Below are 6,604 nucleotides of genomic sequence, written 5' to 3' on the forward strand. Positions count from 1 at the left end.
AAGGGAGATTTATACCAGTACCCATGTCATTCCGTTTTAAAGGAATTCAGTGCCTGGGACCCAGTAAGCTCCCAATAAACAGGAGCTATTCTAGTGACATTTCTTCACTCTTCCACTGCTAGCAAAGAGAAGCCTAACTCGGCCCCATTGAATCAGTGCCATTGTGGTTGCATTCATCACCACAACACACAGTCCAACTCTTTATTTTCTTCTTAAGAAAACACAGCCGGTGCGGTCATACCTGGACAGTGAACACTGAAGTATTTGTTGACTTTATATTAATCTAAACTGCCTACCTTCTTTTAGGTAAGTAGCAGGCATTTTATAAATAGTCTCAGGGTCATCCCACAGATCTGGACAGAGCAGAGCTAATATGATTAATTTGGTATGTTTTCACTGTGTTGTATATGCTAGAGTAGTGCTAAAGAATTTGTCAATTATAATTAAATCTTCAATTTTATTTTTTATGTTTGCCTTTTAGTCAGTGAATAAGAAATGTAGATAAGAATTGCTTTGGATGCAGTTTAGGTTAGGAAAGGGAAAGGGCGAATGATGTTCTATTTGACACAGTATGTATCGGTATCTGTTGCCTGTGAATGAGCACGTCATGTGTGGGTTAAGCTATCAAATAGTGTTTGTCTTATGCAGTCAGTGTATGTGAAGATACTTTTCTTGGCCCTGCTAAGTTTAGATAGACGAATTGACCCCATTTCAACCTTTACTATATATTTTTTACTTAGTAAATGTAAAATTAGGGCTCTCACTTGAAAGAGGATATGTTGCTTATTATAAAACAAAGGTGTTTAACTTTTCTTTGTATATGAAAAGGTCAGCAATAACATGCCCCTTTATACCTCCATTGAGAGAAAACATTCTCTTTAATTCCTTAGAGAAATTCAGGACCCAGTTAAGAGGGAAAGGTGGAAAGTAAAAGTAGGCAGGGGAACAGAACGCAAAAGAAGAGAGAGACATGGTTGGAGAGGAGAGAAAAGGGTTCTTATCTGAACTAGGATATCCGGCACCATTTTGATTTCAGAATAAATATTTGTAGATGTTGATTTCCCAGTGAGAATGGATGATCAAAGGGAAGCTAAGCAAAACATTTAAACTGGGAATCAAAGCTAAATCTAAAGAAAGGGGATGTGTATCTAGATGGGGCACAATTGCCCACCTCCCACTACTTAATGAAGAATTGAATCAGGGCTTTTTTATCCAGGCCCTGTAGACAAAGTCTTTTGCATACATTTGGGATGTTGGAGTGTGAATATGTGCCGAAGCTCAAAGAAATCTCAGAAGTTCAAAGAAATCTCAGTGACGTGGGAGGCAATAATAAAAACTTCTTGTCAGCCACTGGCTAGCTCAGGGAGTAAAGGATTTTTCTATCTAATTCTTTCACATCATTCCAAGTTGGGACACCCATGGCAAGATGACACTGGAAAGAGACCATTGTCAATAATGAACCTTCAGCAATGCAAATCTCCCACCATACAAATGCTTCAAGCAAGTTAGGTCAGATTAGGGGTTTCTTCCTCTCCCCTCCCCCAAAGAGCAAGCATATGGTAAAACCAAGCATTATTTCAAATTCGATAACTTGGAACATGGGATATTTTACTCAAATCAGAGTTGGGCTGAAATTTGCCATAATTTAAGGTTGCTTAGCAAATTAACAGCAGCACATTAAGTCTACTTCAAAAAGCAAACAATTTTAGAGACTAGCTTATTAATTATTCAAGGGAAGTAATATATGCTGGTAATTACAGATTAGTTGGCTTGGCTGTTAAAACGGCATTGTACTTCCACTTGTTATCATGGTTACAATATGTAACTGAAATAAATAAAACTCCATTAGAAAAGTGCCTGACAGTGCTGATCAATGTATAAATTAATGTTTCATGAAAAACAATGCTGCTTTAACCTCTCCACTAGATCAAAGTGGTTTTCACCCAATTTGTTATGCCAAGGGAAGTTTTACTGTGAGTTTTAAAGCACAGTTATAAATCATTTATTAAATCATCTATATCACCCCAGAAGTCAAGGCTGCTTCAATATTAGCAAGTTTACTAATGTAATATACTACATAAGTGATGGCAATATCTCAGGAGATGCAGAAAAGAATTCCATAAAATAATCCTCATTAATGGCAAGAAGTTTTAGTAATTTAGGAATAAAAGAGAATTCCCTAACCTGGTAAAACCAATCTATCAAAACCCCACAGCAAATACTATTCTTAATGGTAAAATTTTAAAAGCTATTTTTATGACAAATAATAAAGATTCTTATTATTATCTTTATTAATATTATTTACTATTGTATTGATAGTCTTAACTAATACGATAGTGCAAGAAAATGAAGGAAAAAAAGAATTGGAATGAAAGGGACAAAAAATGTTCTTATTTGTATATTATATTGTTATATTATAGTCTTCACAGAAAAGTCACGAGATTTCAGAGATAAACTATCAGTGGAAATATGAGAATTATCATCTTTACACCCTAATAACAAATTAGAAAATATGAAAGAATGCCATTTGTAGTAAGGACAAAAACTGTAAGTTGCCAAATAATAAATTTAATTTTAAAATGTGCAAAACCTTCAAGAAAAACATTATTTAAAGATATAATGGAAGACCTAAATAAATAGAAATATATACTATGTTCATGTTTGATAAGACTTAAATGATCTTAATTCTTTCTCCATTCATTTATAATGAAAAGCAATTCTAATTAATGAGGGGAATGAAATTTGACCCACTGATCCTATAGTTTATGTGGAAGAGCCACAGGCCAAAACCAGCCAACACTATTTTGAAAAACACGACCAAGGATGTAGGATTTTTTTCTGTTACACAGATTGTCCTATCAACTCTACTATCTAATTATGATAATTTTTATAATGAACAAAGGATGGTATTGGAACAGGGCTATATAACCCAATGGATCAGAGTAAAGCTTATAGACACACACATATGGGAACACTGATATTTCTTATTACAGAGTATTAGAAATATGCTGGACTATTCAATAAATGATGCTGGCAAGTTAGAAATTCATTTGAAATAAAAAAATAAAATGGATTCTTATCTTTAACCTTATATAAAGTTAAATTCCAGGTGGATTAAAGATCAATATGTAAAAAAGCAAAATTATAAATCTTTTAGAAGAAAATATAAGTGAATATATTTATGACTTAAGTGTAGGAAATATTTCTTTCAAACATACACTAAAGCTCAACTTATAAGGAGGAAAGATTGATAAATTTACCTACTGTAAATTCACAAAAAACTTCTATTCAACAAAAGATACAGTAAACAAAATGGAAGAAAATATTACATACAGGAAGAATATAACTTCAGTACCTAAACCGAGCAAGGGATTAGAATCTAGAACACAAAAAGAAGTCCTTGAAATCAACTGGAAGAAAAACATACAACATAATTAACAAAACAAAGCAGACAAAGGATTAGAATAGGCCATTTCCCCATAAGGAACTCTAAATTGGCAAGAAATAAATGTTAAGATGCTTATTCCAAGTAATGTGAATTAAATTAGAGAAATGTGAATTAAAACAATGAGATTTCCTAGTCATTAGACTAGTAAAAATTTATAAGTATGATAATATGAAATATTGGCTAATATAGAGAGAAATGGGAACTCTCAGACACTCCCCTCACCAATGGCACACATTCTTGATGGAAGTCAGAGGTAAAATCTATGGTCCATGAGATGCTTCAGTAACCTTGTAATCAACCCTCATTTTTGCTCAAGCTAGCTGGAAAGGATTTCACTTAGTTGCAATAAAAATAGTGTTAAAAGTAAGGTTGCATAGCAATTCATTGTTTGCATTCATGGGTTAATTATTGTTGGAACCTCAATGACTTTGAACCAATCGTATTTGTTAAGAGTAATGACATGTTATCTGCCTGCTCCTTCCGTGTATGGTCATTTTTCATTCATGCATGTGTGTGTTCGCATTCACAGTGCTCCACTATGTGAGAGGCAAGGCAGGGGAACACAACCTCCTTGGAGATTTCAGATTTAATCCTAAAAATTACAAAATTATTATACATATTTTAATAAATGGTATGGTTTAGGCTGCAAGATAAAAACTATATAAGCTCAATATATAAGTGGGTGAAATAATAGGGAAACCCATTATCTCACAGAACTGTAAGCTAGAGGTAAGGCTGGGCGCAGGAGGGTACAGCAGGCCCTGCTCCGCATCTTTGAGATGTCCTTGGCTCTACCTCGCGTTGACTTAGTCTTCAGGCTTCTCTCCGAGTTCTAAGACGGCAGTTCCTTCCTCATGTTCTATGAGAGAAAGAAAGAAAATCTCTACCCTTCATTCCTACCCTTCATTCTGATTAGGTCAACTTAGGAACATTAAGAGTAGCCCAGGGAAGGCCAGGCGCTGAATCGATTACTGGTAAAGAGCACAGCATTACCAGGTTTGGTTAAGCACAGTGGTTCTCAAGCTAGTGCGATTCAGCATCACCTGCAGGGCCCACCCCCACACTTCTAGTTTAGTAGGATGAGGACAGTGCCCAAGAATTTGCATTGCCAACATGTTCCCCATGATGCTAATGCTGCTTGTCCGAGGACTACACTTTTCTGAGACTCACTGGCTTAGACAAATCATGACCTAGCCCAGGAGGTGGGGACAGAGGCGGCTCCCCTGAGTCCCATGGGCTCTGTGTGAGGGGGTGAATATCTGACTAAGCAGTTCCGAAAAAAAAAATTTGAAACGAAAGATCAAAAGGCAACCAACAGCGTCTCCTACACACGTGTAAGCAAAAACATGGTAATTCTATAAGCAGGAATTCTATAAGCAGGTAAATTTGAGACTTGATTTTTCATACGCACCTTAAAGCGTTAAAAGCTCATGGAGGTCTCTAGTGGGGAAGTCCACTTAATTTTGTTTGTTTTCGTACAACACTTCCCAAGGTTATTTGATCGCAGGATTCCTTTTGCACAGCACTTATTAATTAATATACTACAGGACTTCTGTTTTGTGGAACACACTTTAGGAAAAGCTGAACAAAACTACTTTGAAATGCTGTCAAAGAAGATCTCAGTTTCCGTTGGTAACCACTCCAAGGTTTACCAACTTCTCTTTAAAAGAAGTTCACTCCGACAGCTAACCTAAGTGTACCACAGTCAAAGTCGGTTTCTTGGTGTTTCACACATACTATGATTAAGCTATGAGCAAATGTTATAAAATGATTTTATATGACTTTTCTGCTAACTCTGAACAAAATGAGGGCTGCATGGCACACATGGCTTATACACAATAGATGCTTAAATATTTTTAAAGGTGGTACGCAGCTGAGGACTATAATCATGAAGACACAAAGCTTTATATGCAATCAGTCAAGCATTATGATTGAAAAGGATTTTAGCAATTTGCCAACAATTCCTTCAGAAGTACGAATAAATAATTGGAGGTGCTGTTACCAATGATGTTTATTTCTAACACATTTGATTCCCTTTAGTTTCCTAAACACTTTTTGGATGGATGCCTGTGAGATTCCAGGCTCTGTACTATTTCTAGTTTGATACTTTAATGCTGAGAATTACTTATAACATTTAAAATTTTAAGACAGTTTTTTTCTTAACTTCTGGGACTACATTCAATAATTTCATTTTAGTCTAGATGAATAAAAAGCTAGTAATGCTTTTATGATAATTCTCAATCAGTACCTGTGTTTGCTTATTTGCAAAAACCATTTGAAGAGGCATCTCATTAGGTGCATTCTAAGAGTCCCTCCTTTCCACTGATACCCTCTGAGGCTGTAAAATATTAGGCAGGACACTCTAGTGCCCAAACTTTTCCCTGCAAAGTGTTTACTTTCTGGTTTTTTAAAATGGTTTTTTCAGTTCCTTTGCTTGTCCAAAATTGGTACATGAAGCCTTGTAATTGTGTAAATGCAAAGAGCAACCCCTTGCAATTATGATAAAAAAAATATGTCCTTAAATTTAAAGCAGTTAGTTACCAAAGACAAATGAATGCAGGATCCTGACCAGGATGAATCTGCTCAATATTGACATAGTGAATTGTCCTGAGAAGATTAAACCGCAACTAGAAAAGCAGGCGGAGGGACAGTGAGTGACAGGGGCTTTATGGGGGGGCAGTGCCTCCCAGGGGGAGAGTTCATCTTCTTACTCAAAGAGACGCCTTCAGGGATCATGGAGCTTGAATTCCCTGCGAATTCAGTGTCATCTTAGCTTGACCAGCTCTGGAAGAACATATTAACCTCCGCTTGTGATTTTTAGAAAACCATTCTAATTTAGCAAGTAATTAAGGGTCACATGGAGCATAAAGAGCTAGATAATCTTGGATTACCCACAGGAAGCTTTGTCTCCAAGGCAACCCCCTGATGGAGGGGCTGTTAATGCTGAGGCCAGTCGGTTAATGAACTGGGAATGGTAACTACCTCCCAGACCCGTTTGAGCCAGAGAAATGGAAATAACAATTATGTGGCTAGTGAATGATTCAGTGATAGAAAAGAAATGCTTCAAAAGTCATGGGAGGCAAAGCATTTAAAAAAAGGACATGATTGTCCCTGTTCTGCTAGACCAAGCCTAAGATTCTAAAATGAGCTTATTTT

Source organism: Miniopterus natalensis, chromosome 7 (genome assembly GCF_054644295.1).
Source record: "Miniopterus natalensis isolate mMinNat1 chromosome 7, mMinNat1.hap1, whole genome shotgun sequence".
NCBI classification, from domain to species: domain Eukaryota; kingdom Metazoa; phylum Chordata; class Mammalia; order Chiroptera; family Miniopteridae; genus Miniopterus; species Miniopterus natalensis.